Below are 16,551 nucleotides of genomic sequence, written 5' to 3' on the forward strand. Positions count from 1 at the left end.
CAAGATTGTCCTTACCATTATTGTGAATGAAGCACTTGCTTCCAAACGGATGAAAGTAACTTATACTGGGTCGTTTACCTTTCCACAATTCATAAGGAGTCTTCTTCAGGATTGGTCTTATGAGGCATCGATTGAGAATGTGACATGTTGTACTTACTCCTTTTGCCTAGAAGTGATTTGGCAACGAATATTCTAGTATCATAGTTCTTGCCATATCTTGTAAAGTCTTATTTTTTTGCTCGAAAACTACATTCTGTTGGGGTGACCTTGGAGCAGAGAAATTGTGGGTGTATCCTTGATCATTGCAGAAATCTTCAAATGCTCTGCTTTCAGATTCTCCTCCATGATCACTTAGAATTGTTGTAATAAGATACCCCTTTTCTCTTTCGACCTTTTTACATAAGATCTCAAAATTTTTCAAAGCGTTATCTTTGTGATATAGAAAAATCATCCAAGTAAAGCGTGAGTAATCATCAACAATAACAAAGGCATATCATTTTCCTCCTATGCTAGCAGTTCTAGTGGGTCCAAATAAGTCCATATGAAGCAATTGCAAGGGCTTTGAAGTAGATACAATATCTTTATTTTTTAAAGAGTTTCTAGTTTGTTTAGCAATCTGACATGCATCACATACATGATTTCTAGAGAAATTGAGTTCAGGTAAACCAATAACTAAATCATGCTTGGAAAGTTTCTCTATCAGATGCATGCTTGCATGACCGAGTTTCTTATGCCATAACCATGGATCATCAGATATGGATGTTAAACAAATATGACCATCTATATTTTCAAAACCATCAAGAATATATACATTTTCATAACTTTTACCTGGGAGGATTATTTTACCTGTCTTATCTTCAATAGCACAACATGTTTTCTTGAACTTTACTTCATACCCTGAGTCGCATAGCTGACTTATACTAAGAAGATTGTAGTTAAGTCTGTCAACAAGATAAACCTTAGTGATATCACAATTATTATTGAAAGGAACTGTTCCGGTACCGACTATTTTTCCTTTTGAGTCATCACCAAATTTGACACTTCCTCCATCTATTTTTGTAACTTCTTTAAACAGGTTTTTGTCACCTGTCATGTGATTGGAATACGCATTATCTAAGTACCATTTTCCTTTGCAACTCCTTCTGTGGTGTTCCTGCAAAACATAATTATCACTTCCTTTTAGGTACCCAAGCTTGCTTGGGTCCTTGTTGATTAGTATTACTGGACTCAGGATTGTTTTTGGGTTTCTAAATCCATCATGAGTCATTTGATTTACGAAATCGACAAAAAGAATATTTATGTCCACTTTTGTTACAGTAGTGACACGTAAGTCCTAATCCATTTTTGGATCTTTCATTTGTGTTATTACTAGTGGACTCTGTTCTGGCTGGTCCTTCTCCAGTTGACTTGTAAGTCGCTTGGTTCGACTTGACAGAACTATGACTGGTGGATTTGCGCAAGCCATTGAGTTGCATTTGCAATTCCTGAAACTCATCTTGAAGTACTTTTTCAATTTTGCATACTTCAAGCTTGAGTTTCCAGTCTTTTACTTCTTTGTTGAGTCTCTTTAGTTCATTCATCATTTTTTGAGACTCTTTCAAAGTAAGGTCAAGAATATCCTGCAATTCATTATATCTTTCACAGTTATAAGATCTTACCTTGCTTGTTTCACCTCGCGCCATGAAACAGTTCTCATTGTCATCTGAAGTGTCCTCATCTGTCCAGCACCCTGAGAGTTTGTTCATGTCGTTTTCCAGAATTGTCATGAAACATAGATTTGCTATCTCTTCGTGTTCTGAACTGTCTTCATCACTCCAGCTTCCAAATGATTTGTTCTTATTAAAACCTCTGGAAACCTTTCTTTTAAGATCATGACACTCAGCTTGAACATGTCCAAATCTTCCACACTCATAGCATTTGCCATCATTTTTGTCTTGTTCGTTTTATTGCCTAGTTCGCCTAGGTGGTATCCTGCCTCTTCTTGTATTCCTATATATCCTCATTAAACTATCCATGTTCCTTGATACCATGGCAATTTCTTCTTGAAGAGCTTCAGGGTCGTCATCAATATCATTGTCTGCTCTTTCAGTTGTAGCCTTGAAAGCAACTGTTTTCTTCTTTTCTTCTCGGTTTGTTTTCTTGAGATGAGTTTTCTCGAAGGCTATAAGTTCTCCTCGAAGTTCATAGTATGATAATTTGTTCAAATCCAGTGATTCAAGTGTAAACACTTTTGTCTGCCAAGTAGTGGTTAGACTTCTTAAAATTTTTCTAACTTGATCACCACTTGAGTATGGTTTGCCAAAAGCTTTTAGATCACTAATGATTTTACTAAATCTGGCAAACATCTCTTCAATGTATTCTCCTTCTTTCATATGGAAGAGTTCGTAGTCATGAACCAACATGTTGATATGGGTTTCTTTCACTTTACTGGTTCCTTCATAAGTAACTTCAAGTTTATCCCACATCTCTTTGGCTGTATCGCAACTGGAGATTTTTCTATATTCCTCACCACTTATAGCATTATAAAGCAGATTCCTTGCTTTAGCATTAACTTGCACAACTGCCATTTGTTCATCAGTATATTCATCTATATTTTCAGGATCAACAGGTGGTTGAGCAGCAGCCGGCAAAGGATAGTTCCCCTTTTGGATAACTCGCCAGACCTTGACATCATAAGACTTTGCGTATATTTCCATACGCATATTTTAGTGAGAGAAATGTTATCCATTAAAATATGGTGGCCTTACTTGCGATGTTCCTTCTTGGAAGAGTGCTCCGACAATAACTTGATTAGCCATGATCTTTTCTCACAAGCTGTTAAGCAAAAGAAAAATGTGAGCCTTGCTCTGATACCAATTGAAAGTACAAGAGTGAATTGCTTATTTTAAAATTAATTATTATAAGTTGACTTGATTTTCCAATTAGTCGACTAGATGTAATAGCGAGATAATAAGAAGTGCAAAATTAAAATGCAGAAGTAAAGTGCAGGAATTAAAGACATTAGAGCTTTTATACTGGTTCGGATTCAATGTGAATCCTAGTCCAGTCCCCTTGGGTTGCAAGAGAGTTCTCTTTCAGTGATTGAGTTTCTTAAGTACAAACTGAATGGTGTAGTTTACACCAACAGCTCAATTTCTATGTCACTCGTCTTTTCTTGATACAATGCCTCACCAGTATTTTTCTCTTTTTCTTCTCTAACTTATTACATAGCAGATCTAGTAGAGCTACAATATTTGTTTGAAGTAGAATAAAGAGAGGGTAATTGGTTTGATCAAAGTATGTCTCTCTAAGACTTAAGGTTGCGTATAAATACTTTGTAGGAGACTGTTACTGAAGAGATTTGCCAACCCAAGAGATTTAATTCTTGGAAAGAAATTGATTCTTTCCAAAAATAAGGTTAATTCTCGTTACTCTTCCTTGATGTGTGGACTTTGACAACTTTTCATTTTTAAGTCTTGATAGTGCCGGATTTACTCCTTAATTCTGGGTCCTTCCAATAATAGCTACTGATTGATTATCTTGTCGGATCTTCAATGCTTCTTTTCCTTTTTAACTCTTTAATCAATCTCGGATTGATTATCTCGCCGGATCGTCAGTACTTCTTTTCCTTTTGAATGCTTCAATCAATCTTTGATTGATTTCTTCCTTCACCTTTGATTGTTTCTCTTTGTGCACTTCGATCTTGGTTGATTTCCTTGAATCCCTGCACCAAAAGCAATTATATTATTTTTCATCATTAAAACTAAAACTTAATAATGACCAATATGCACACAAGTAGAAAAAGATTTTACAAATACATTATTGAGATTGCACAATCAATGTTGCTCTTTTGGCGCTTCTTTTTCCATGAAAAAGAAACGCATGTTTTGATTTTTTTTTTTAAAAGGAGAAACTATAAAAGGCATAGGATAAACATGAACTTTTGATTTCAAGGGTGTGTTCGCAACATTACCTCTGTTATGTTATGTTAAATAGGTTAGAAATGAAAGCATGTAGAAAAAAAAGTCAAGCACTGTGAAATTTAAGGAAGTACATAAATGGATATAAGAATATTAAGTAAATAGTTATGGAGGAAAGTGAAAAGTTTGAAACCATAAATATGATATAAATGGGTGTTAAAACTACTAAGGGATCGACAATTATAAGGGGAAGTAACACTGCTAATATCTTTAAGATAAATCGAAAAGAAAAAACAAACGACGGTAGTCGGTAAGTACGTAATATGTATTAGTCCCAAAAATAACTTGGAGATTGCCTTATGCCTCTTCCATAATGTTTTTTCAGTCTTTCTGTTCGTTGTTCTCTATAATGTTTTTTTATTTTTTAACAATGGCCTATCCCAATCTTTTCAAGATTTTGCTACAATTCTTTCAGCGAAAAAAATATATTTCTTCCTCCTAATAACTAAACTCTCTGAAAAAAAAAGAAGAAACTATCAAATTCCTTATCTAAAATCCTAATTCGGCACTTACAATTTAACTCTCTTTTACCTTGCACACGAATTTTAGAAATCTACATCGTTGTTGATGACGGAGCGAGGACTCAAAATCAATTCAATATCGAATCTGCACATTTACTATCTCAAAACACCCATCTTTGAGTGAGTATTCTACACAAGTAAATAAATTAAAAAGAAAAAGAGTTGCAAAGACTGAAGCTCTTCAATATTGCAAAAAGAAACTCACCAATCCTTGTCAAAAATCTATTTAACAGACACAATCTAAAACACTCGAAATCAACCAAAATCAATTATGCCATGGAAATGATTTTTTCAGGTTTTAGGTTATGTGTTTTTGTATAAGAGAAGAGATAATGGTACATGATGATTTATTGGTACACATATATATAATAGAGTAGTTATTATAGAGATTATGGATTATCAATCATGGAGTTAAAGAGAAGCATCGGTTGAGAGATACTATGGGGCTTGATGGCCTCTTAAAGACCACTTTTCAGTTTTTTATGGCTTCTTCAAGAGGACTTTTTCAATCTTTTTTTTTCAATTCATAAGCTTGAGAAGTGAAAGAAAAAATACAAAAAAACCAGAAAAAAGAAAACTATGAATGTTGGGTATAGGAAGGTGCCACATCACCTACGTTTACTATCTCAAAACACTCATCTTTGAGAGAGTATTCTACACAAGTAAATAAATAAAGAAGAAAAAGAGTTGCAAAGACTAAAGCTCTTCAAGATTGCAAAATAAACTCACCAATCCTTGTAAAAAATCCAATTTAATAGACACAATCTAAAGGACTCGAAATCAACCAAAATTAATTATGCCATGGAAATGGTTTTTTAAGGTTTTAAATTATGTGTGTTTTGTATATGAGAAGAGATAATGGTACATGATGATTTATTAGTACACATATATATAATGAAGTAGTAATTATAGAGAGTATGGATTGTAATTAATGGAGTTAAAGAGACACATCATTTGAGAGAAACTATGGGGCTTGATGGCCTTTTAAAGACCACTTTTCAGTTTATTTTTTGATGGCCTCTTCAAGAGGACTTTTTCAGTTTTTTTTTTTTTTTTTTTAATTCATAAGTCTCAGAAGTTAAAGAAAAAAAATCAAAAAAAAATATATGAATACTGGGCATAGGAAAGTGCAACATCACCTTTCTTATTCGAAATTTAGAAATTTACATCGTTGTTGATGAAGGAGCAAGGACTCAAGATCAATTCAATATCGAATCTGCACTTTACTATCTCAAAACACCTATCTTTGAGAGAGTATTTTAAACAAGTAAATAAAGAAAACAGAAAAAGAGTTGCAAAGACGGAAGCTCTTCAAGATTGCAAAAAGAAACTCACCAATCCTTGTCAAAAATTTAATTTAACAGACATCTAAAAGACTTAAAATCAACCAAAATCAATTATGTCATGGAAATAGGTTTTAAAGGTTTAAAGTTATGTGTGTTTTGTATAGGAGACGAGATAATGGTACATGATGATTTATTGATACACATATATATAATGGAGTAGTTTATAGAGATTATGGATTGTAACTGATAGAGTTAAAGAGACGCATTAGTAGAGACAAACTATGGGACTTGATGCCTCTTAAAGACTACTTTTCAATTTATTTTTTGATGGCCTCTTCAAGAGAACTTTTTCAGTTTTTTTTTTAATTCATAAGTCTCAGAAGTCTACATCGTTGTTGATGAAGGAGCAAGGACTCAAAATCAATTCAATATCGAATCTGCACTTTACTATCTCAAAACACCTATCTTTGAGAGAGTATTCTAAACAAGTAAATAAAGAAAACAGAAAAAAAGTTGCAAAGACGGAAGCTCTTCAAGATTGCAAAAAGAAACTCACCAATCCTTGTCAAAAATTTAATTTAACAGACATCTAAAAGACTTAAAATCAACTAAAATCAATTATGCCATGGAAATAGATTTTAAAGGTTTTAAGTTATGTGTGCTTCGTATAGGAGACGAGATAATGGTACATGATGAGTTATTGATACACACACACACACATACACATATAATGGAGTAGTTTATAGAGATTATGGATTGTAACTGATGGAGTCAAAAAGACGTATTAGTTGAGAGAATCTATGGGGCTTGATGCCTCTTAAAGACCAATTTTCAATTTATTTTTTGATGGCCTCTTCAAGAGAACTTTTTCAGTTTTTTTTTTTAATTCATAAGTCTCAGAAGTGAAAGAAAAAATGCAAAAATAAAAATAAAAATCAGAAAATAAAAAAATATGAATGTTGAGCATAGGAAGGTGCCACATCACCTTTCTTATACAAATTTTGGAAATCTACATCGTTGTTGATGACAGAGCGAGGACTCAAAATCAATTCAATATCGAATCTGTACTTTTACTATCTCAAAATACCTATCTTTGAGAGAGTATTTTACACAAGTAAATAAAGAATAGAGAAAAAGAGTTACAAAGACTAAAGCTTATCAAGATTGCAAAAAGAAGCTCACTAATCCTTGTTAAAAATCCAATTTAACAGACACAATCTATAGGACTCGAAATCAACAAAAATCAATTATGCCATGGAAATAATTTTTTAAGATTTTAGATTGTGTGTGTTTTGTATAGGAGAAGACATAATGGTACATGATGATTTATTGGTACACATATATATAATGGAGTAGTTATTATAGAGATTATGGATCGTAACTGATGGAGTTAAAGAGACGCATCAGTTGAGAGAAATTATGGGGCTTGATGGTCTATTAAAGACCACTTTTCAGTTTATTTTTTGATGGCCTCTTCAAGAGGACTTTTTTGTTTTTGTTTTTTTCTTTAATTCATAAGCCTCAGAAGTGAAAGAAAAAAATACAAAAAAAAAATTTAGAAAATAGAAAAATATGAATGCCGGGCATAGGAAGGTGCGGTATCACCTTTCTTATACGAATTTTAAAAATCTACATCATTGTTGATGACGGAGCGAGGACTAAAAATCAATTCAATATTGAATCTGCACTTTACTATCTCAAAACACCCATATTTGAGAGAGAATTCTACACAAGTAAATAAAGAAAAAAGAAAAAGAGTTGCAAAGACTGAAGCTCTTCAAGATTGCAAAAAGAAACTCACCAATCCTTGTAAAAAATTCCATTTAACAGACACAATCTAAAGGACTCAAAATCAACAAAATCAATTATGCCATGGAAATGACTTTTTAAGGTTTTAGGTTATGTGTGTTTTGTATATGAGAAGAGATAATGGTACATCATGATTTATTGGTACACATATATATATAATGGAGTAGTTATTATAGAGATTATGGATTGTAACTGATGGAGTTAAAGAGACGCATCGGTCGAGAGAAACTATGGGGCTTGATGGCCTCTTAAAGACCACTTTTCAAAATTTTTATGGCCTTTTCAAGAGGACTTTTTTATTTTTTTATTTTTTAATTCATAAGCTTGAGAAGTAAAAAAAAAATACAAAAAAACCAGAAAAGAAAATATGAATGCTGGGTATAGGAAGGTGTATGGGACAAAATCCATCTTTAGTCGAAATGGTATTAGTAAAATATTCCTGGGATGCCACGCATCGAAGTAATCTAATTATCAGCGAAGGTCGCGGTCAAAGAGTCAACAAGACTGAAGGAGTAGTTATCGAGGCCGAGGTCGAGCACCCTTGATAGAGTTATAACGGCTAGTTTTAAGATAGGACACAAAAGAGAATATTCTAGCGCATATTCTCTACACTTGTACTGTTAGGGTTTTTAGGAACAGGTTCCCTATAAATAGAAAAAGATACAATGATAGGGGATATGTGATATTCATTTGTAAAAATACACTTTGACTTTAGAGAGAGAATCAGATTTCATTTCAAGCATACAAATATCACATTTTCACTAAGATTCCTGTCTACACTTTTTCACTAGATCCGAGAATAACTCAGATATTCAAAAGATTGCCCATCACTAATCATTGTCAGAAAGAACATCACCGATTCTATCCTTTCTTAGGTGATTCATTCCTTCTATTACTTAAATGCCATTTATTGCTATTCACCAATATTTAATGCTATATTATTGCCACTAATTTCTTGAATACTGATTGTATGTTGCCGATGTTATCAAGATATACCAACGTAGTATTTATTACATTTTTGAGAACTCCATCTTTGGGATATTATTGTTAGCCAACCTCATATATATAAATTTAATTAGTTGAACCAAGATCTATATTTTTTGGTCAAACAATTTAGAGCCGTCTGTGAGGATTTCTTAGTCAAATTTTGTGTTTCCTCTAGATCTACAATTAATACAAGTCACTAACGTCAAAAACCCCGAGATCTCCTTTCTTTGTGCATACAAGACCCTACATGGCAGGTAACCAAGGAGAAAGGACAAAAATAACAAGTGACTTCTCAACTAACCTCATGAATATCATTAACGAAAGATGTGAAACAATAGGTGAGGACACGACGCAGAACGCGTCTCCTAGGTAAGAGAGGTCACCTCCCCCACACTGCAACATAACAAAACCCAACGGAAAATGGGCCTTCATGTCTGCAGAAGAAGGGACGCCCCCACCGGTGAAAAAACTCCTCAAAGCATGGCTGACCGACACGCTAACAAGTGTCCTCAACAAATCCGCTCCAGGCATGACTGCAGAAGCCGCAAGAGCTTGCATGATACAACAAACAGACGAGCAGTGCAACAGATCAAACCCTCCAGCGACAGGTACAACTCATAATATTACTAACAATGCAGATGACATCGCCCTCGCTGCCATTCTAAAGAGGATGGAAGAAATGGAGAATGAAAACAGGGCACTCCGAGACCAGATGAAAGAACACCAAGAATGAGTTGACAAGATACCGGGCGCTCTTAAGCTACTTCCAAAAAGGGACGTTGGAAGGTTCATAGAGCAGCCGCACAACGATGACACAGCCCCATATGCCATACCAAAGACCTTCAAAATGCCGCCGTAAGGAATGACCGATCCTGAGGATCATGTGACTCACTATGTCACCGCCGTGAAAGGCAACGACCTCACCAAAGAACAAGTGTCCTCTATTTTGCTGAAGAAGTTTGGCGAAATCCTTACAGGAGGGGCATTAACATGGTATTCATAACTACCGGTCCGCTCCATAAAAACTTTTGAGAAAATGGACGATAAGTTCATAACCGCCCATGCTGGAGCCAAGAAGTCCGAAGCAAGAGTAAATGACATATTTGCTATTAAGAAGTCCTTGGGAGAGGGACTAAGGGACTTCTTCTCCCGGTTCAATAGAGTAAGGATGACTCTGCCGAACGTGTCCTAAGGGATAGCGATCACAACTTTCCAGAACGGGCTGAGTAGAGATGATTCAAGAGCAACTAGGAAACTGTTGAGTCGATTGATGAAGTATCCTCTAACCACTTGTGATGAAATCCATAATGCTTATTGTGCTGAGGTCCAAGAAAATGAGGACGACCTCAATGGACTAACTCACCAGCTAACCTCGGTACAAGCCGAATCCAGAAAAGAATGAAGAGACAGAACCATAAGAGATCACCCGGTTCCCCGACCTAACAGGGAACGACACCAACCATACGTCAGAACGGCCGCCACACCTCCCCCCGTTATGAAAAAGCTTCATCCCGGACAAGGAGAAGAACTCATCGCAACGAAAGAGGTATGTCCCCCTTATTATCTGCTCACATTTTATGCATGTCACTTATAGAAATAGTCTACGCTCTTGAGCAACTCAGAAAAAAGGTGAAGTAGCCGTAGAAGATGAGATCAGACCCGAGCATCATAAAATCTGACGCCCTCTGTGAGTTCTACCAAAAACGTGGGTACAAAATAGAAGATTGCATCGCCCTGAAATAAGAAGTCATAAACATGTTACGGCAAGGGCACCTCAAAGAGCTATTAAGCGATAAGGGGAGAACCAACTTCGCCAGAGGACGTGAACATCAAGGCCCGCCAAAGCCGCCATCGCCAGCTCGTACTATCAACATGATCATCGGCGGCGGCGGCGCCTCTATCAACGGCGTGAAGTTCACCACCACTCCAAGCTCAAGCAGTCTATCACCCATGAACGGTATGACAGACTCGAAGAAAGTATCATCTTCGATGAGTCAGATGCCGACGGTTTGACTTTTCCTCATAATGATGCCCTCGTTATTACTTTACGCATTTTAGATACCGATGTCAAACGCATCATGGTGGATGATGGAAGTGGTGCATGCATTATCCATCCCCGAGTCCCTACTCAAATGGGACTCGAGGATAAGATAGTGTTGTGTTGCATCACGCTTACCGGCTTGAATAATGCAGTTGAGCGGACATACAAGGAAATTACATTCCCCGTCTTAGCCGGTGGCGTGACTCTGGAGACGACATTCCACATCATAGACCAATCCACTGCGTACAATATTATAATGGGACGACCATGGATACATCCCATGAGAGCCATCCCCTCCAGCCTATACCAAGTAATTAAATTCCCAACACCATGGGGAATATTCAGCATACGCGGGGAACAACGCACATCCCGGGAATACTACCACATTGCCTTGGACATCACGGCCACCCAACAAAAACAAGACAAAGAAAAGAGGCATAGCAATCAACAAGGTCGAGGTCGAAGCAAGAAGAGACTAGGGAGATCATCATGGATCCCAACACAGTCGAGGTTTCAGGTTCGACCATAGAAGACCTTGACCCCATTCAATTGGACCTCAACGACCATAGAAAGAAGAACTATATCGACTGGAAACTCCGAGAACCAGGTAAATTCAGTCAATTCTTAATAGCTAATGCAAATTTGTTTGCTGTCAGCCATGCAGATATGCAGGGCATCCCAAAGGAAATCGCCACACACAAATTAAACATCGACCCATTCCACCCCCAGTAAGATAGGTCATGCATAAATTCAACTCCGCCATCAACGATGCAGTCCGCGAGGAGGTGGAAAAACTGTTAGAGAACGACTCCATCAGGGAGTCGTAGTACCCCGAGTGGATCGCCAACATAGTGATGGTCAAAAAGAAAAATGGGAAATGGCGGATGTGCGTGGATTTCACAGACTTGAACAAAGCATGTCCGAAGGATTCGTTCCCATTACCCCATATCGACCAACTCATCGACGCAACAGCCAGGCACGGACTTTTACTACCTACTGAGGGAGAGAGATTGAGGAGGTTTATTGAGGGACTCACTCACCCTATCAGGCTTCAAATGACCAAGGAGACCGAAAGTGATATTTCCTTTCAGGCGACTGATAATGCCGCGAGGAGGATCAAGATGGTTTTTGTATAGGAGAAAGGGCAGGGGTCTGATAAGAGGCCTCGTCAGTTCGGTTGGTTGAGTGGTGCCTCGTCTGGAGGAAGGAGTAATTTTGGTAGGGGTTATCCAGGATCTACTTATTCCTACGTGTCCTCCTATTTTGCTTCATATTTGGTTGTGCCTCGTGATTCTCTAAGTGCTTCTCTGTGTGTGTGTCACGACCCGAAATTCCCACCTTCGGACCGTGATAGCACCTAACATTTCACTTGCTAGGCAAGCCAACGTTATAATAATATTAACCAATTTTTTAAAAAAATTTAAATTATTAATAATAAAAGAAACAAATGCGGAAGCAAAGTTTGAAATATAGTGAATAATCCCAAAAAAAAATAAAGGTATCTAAATACCATCCCAGAATTGGTGTCACAAGTGCACGAGCTTCTAGAATAAATACAATTAAAGGTCTGAATAAAATAAAGCTTTCTGGAAATAAACACACAACTAAAGAAAAATAGACGGGGACTTCAGAACTGCGGACACTATGCAGTTATACCTCAAGTCTCCTCTGGTAGCTGAAATCCGAGCAAGTCTATGGTACACCGCTGGGATCAACTCCAAAATTTGCACAAGAAGTGCAGAGTGTAGTATCAGTACAACCGACCCCATGTACTGGTAAGTGCTGAGCCTAACCTCGACGAAGTAGTGACGAGGCTAAGGCGATTCACTTACATTAACCTGTACGCAATATTAATAACAACAATAAATAATAAAAATAATTCAGGTAACTTATTTATAATAATTGAAGCCAACTCAGCAGTCATAGTCCATTATTATTTCAACCAATTCTGTTGCAGCGTACAACTCGCTCTCACAATATATTCACATTTAATTCTGTTGCAGTGTGCAACCCACTCTCCCAATATATTCCTTTTAATTAAGTCTGTCATATATTTATTTCAATCAAGTATATATATAGACTTTTAAATAAGTCTGTTGCATCGTGGAATCCGATCCCCCAATATTGACTTTTAATAAGTCTGTTGCGGCGTGCAACACGATCCTCCAATCTGGACTTTTCAATAAGTCTGTCATATATTTATTTCAATCAAGTATATATATAGACTTTTAAATAAGTTTGTTGCGGCGTGCAATCTGATCCCCCAATATTACTTTTAATAAGTCTGTTGCGGCGTGCAACCCGATCCTCCAATATGAACTTTTTAATAAGTCTGTCATATATTTATTTCAATCAAGTATATATATAGACTTTTAAATAGTTCTGTTGCGGCGTGCAATCCGATCCCCCAATATTGACTTTTAATAAGTCTGTTGCGGCGTGCAACTCCAATATGGATTTTTTAATAAGTCTGTTGCGGCCTGCAACCCGATCCTCCAATATATCCATTTCAATCAATTTTGTTGCGGCGTGCAACCTGATCCTCCAATATATCCATTTACCAATTCTTATAGAAGAAATTTTCCCAATAAATACAATAATTAATATAAAATTATAAGACAATAAGCATACAATAATTATGATTTATTTTTGAAATAAACAATGACAAATAACAAATTATTATGAAAATCAGGGAGAAAATAGGCAGTTTAATATTTAATATGCTAAATGTCAGATGACAATTAAAACACATAATTCAAATAGCATGTAACAATTTATGTAGGAATTCAAGAATTAATATTTGACAAAAAATAGGAGAGAAATAATTAATTTATGATTTAAAATAATTTGTGATTTTTCAAGTAAGCAGGTAAATAATTAATTTCACGACGTATAGACACTCGTCACCTCGCCTATACGTCGTTCACATGCATTTCTCATAACAAATAATTTAAGGGTTCTATTCCCTCAAGTCAAGGTTAACCACGACACTTACATCGCTTTGCAAATTCCATTCCTTTTATTCAATCACAGCTTTTCCTTTTAAATTGGACTCCGAAAGCTTCAAATCTATTCACAAACAATTCGATATATTCAATACTAATCATAGGAATTAATTCCATATGAATTTACAAATTTTTCGGATAAAAATCCGAAATTCATTTAAATATTCGAAAGTGGGACCCACGTCTCAAATCCCGAAAAAACTCACGAAATTCGAATACCCATTCCAATACGAGTTCAACCATACAAAAATTGTCCAATTCCAATATCAAATGTACCTTCAAATCTAAATTTCTTGTTTTGGGAAGATTTTAGAAAAATCTTATTTTTCTTCCATAAATTCACGGATTCAAGATATAAACGAGTATGGAATCATGAAATATAATCAATATAGGATAAGGAACACTTACCCCAATATTTTCGGTGAAAATCGCCCAAAAATTCGCTTTAACCGAGCTCAAAATGACCAAAATGAGTAAAAATGTCGGACTCTTCGATATATACACTGCCCAGGCATTTCCGCACCTGCGGTGCCTGGGCTCGCATCTGCAAAATGGGGCTGCTAGGCGAGGCGTCGCACCTGCGGAGGAAAAATGAGCACCTGCGCTGCCTTCGCTTCTGCAATCATTTGGTCCGCTTCTGCGGACGCGCGAGTGCGTGTAGGTTTCCGCACCTGCGGACTTTTTCCCAGCCATGCCCGGGCCCATCTGCGATCGAAGGCTCCCTTCTGCGAGCTCGCACCTACGGTCAAAAATCCGCAGGTGCGATTACAACAGAAGGCAAAAATTTTAGATTTTGCTTAAGTCCAATTCTTGATTCGATTTCAATCTGTATCACTCTCGGGGTACTCGGGACCCCGTACGAATATACCAACAAGTCAAATAATATAATACAGACTTACTCGGGGTCTCGTATCACGTCAAACAACGCTGGAATTACAATTCACACCCCGGTTCGAACTTTGAGTTTTAAACTTTTCAATTTTCAAATCTCGTGCCAAAAAATATTAAATGAATCCGGAATGACTTCAAATTTGGCACACAAGTCATAAATGACATAACGGAGCTGTTCAAATTTCCAGAATCGAATTCCGGATCCGATATCAAAAAGTTAACCCCGTGGTCAAACTTGAAATTCTTCAGCCTTTAAATTACTAGTTTCTGTTAAATGGTCATAACTTGAGCTAGGGACCTCCAAATTAAATTCCAGGCATACGCCCAAGTCCCAACTCACGATACGGAGCTACCGAAACTATCAAAATACTAATCCGGGTCCGTTTGCTCAAAATGTTAACCCAAGTCAACTCAGTTCAGTTTTAAAACTCTAGTTCACATTTTAATTCATTTTTCACATAAAAACTTTTCGGAAAATTGTATGGACTGCGCACGCAAGTCGAGAGATGATAAACGGTGTTTTTCGATGTCTTAGAACACAAAATTACTTATTAAATTTAAAGATGACATTTTGGGTCATCACATTCTCCACCTCTAAAACAAACATTCGTCCTCGAACGGAGTTAGAAAAAAGTACCTGAGCTGGTGAATAAGTATGGATATTTACTCCGCATGTCCGACTCGGACTCCCAGGTAGATGCATCTACCGGCTGACCTCTCCATTGCACCCGAACTGAAGAATAACTTTTAGACCTCAAGTGTCGGACCTGCCGGGCTAGAATAGCCACCGGCTCCTCCTCATAAGTCAAATCTTTCTCCAATTGGACTGAGTTGAAATCTAACACATAGGATGGATCACCATGATATTTACGGAGCATAGACACATGGAACACCGGATGAACCACTGATAAACTAGGTGGTAATGCAAGCCTGTAGGCTACTTCACCCACCCTTTCAAGAATTTCAAAGGGTCCGATATACCTAGGGCTCAACTTGCCCTTCTTTCCGAACCTCATTACACCTTTCATAGGTGAAACCCGGAGCAATATTCTTTCTCCAACCATGAATGCAATATCACAAACTTTACGGTCGGCATAACTCTTTTGCCTAGACTGAGCTGTGCGAAGTCGATCCTAAATAATCTTGACCTTATCCAAGGCATCCTGTACCAAATCGGTACCCAACAACCGAGCCTCTCCCGGTTAAAACCAATCAACTGGCGATCGGCATCGCCTTTCATATAATGCCTCATATGGAGCCATTTGAATGCTCGACTGGTAGCTATTATTATAAGCAAACTCCGCAAGTGACAAGAAATGATCCCAAGAACCTCCAAAGTCTATAACACAAGCGCGGAGCATATCTTCCAATATCTGAATAGTGCGCTCTGACTGTCCGTCTGTCTATGGATGAAATGTTGTACTCAACTCCACCCGCGTGCCTAACTCACGCTGTATAGCCCTCCAGAAATGTGAGGTAAACTGCGTACCTCGATCCGAAATAATAGACACGGGCACACCGTGAAGGCGAACAATCTCACGAATGTAAATTTCAGCTAACCTCTTTGAAGAATAGGTAACTGTCACTGGAATGAAAAGCGCTGACTTGGTCAACCTGTCCACAATGACCCAAACTGCATCAAATTTTCTACGAGTCCGTGGGAGCCCAACAACAAAATCCATAGTGATACGCTCCCACTTCCACTCAGGAATTTCTAACTTCTGAAGCAAACCACTAGGTCTCTGATGCTCGTACTTAACTTGCTGACAATTCAGACAACGAGCTACATATGCAACTATATCCTTCTTCATTCTGCTCCACAAATAATTTTGCCGTAAATATTGATACATTTTAGTGGCACCTGGATGAATATAATACCTGAAACTGTGTGCCTCTTCAAGAATTAATTCACGAAGCCCATTCACATTAGGCACACAAATACGACCCAGCATTCGCAGAACCCCATCTTCCCCCATAGCAACCTGTTTGGCATCACCGTGCCCTACCATGTCCTTAAGGACAAGTAAATGAGGATCATCATAGTGCCTCTCT

Source organism: Nicotiana tabacum, chromosome 4 (genome assembly GCF_000715075.1).
Source record: "Nicotiana tabacum cultivar K326 chromosome 4, ASM71507v2, whole genome shotgun sequence".
In the NCBI taxonomy this organism is placed as follows: domain Eukaryota; kingdom Viridiplantae; phylum Streptophyta; class Magnoliopsida; order Solanales; family Solanaceae; genus Nicotiana; species Nicotiana tabacum.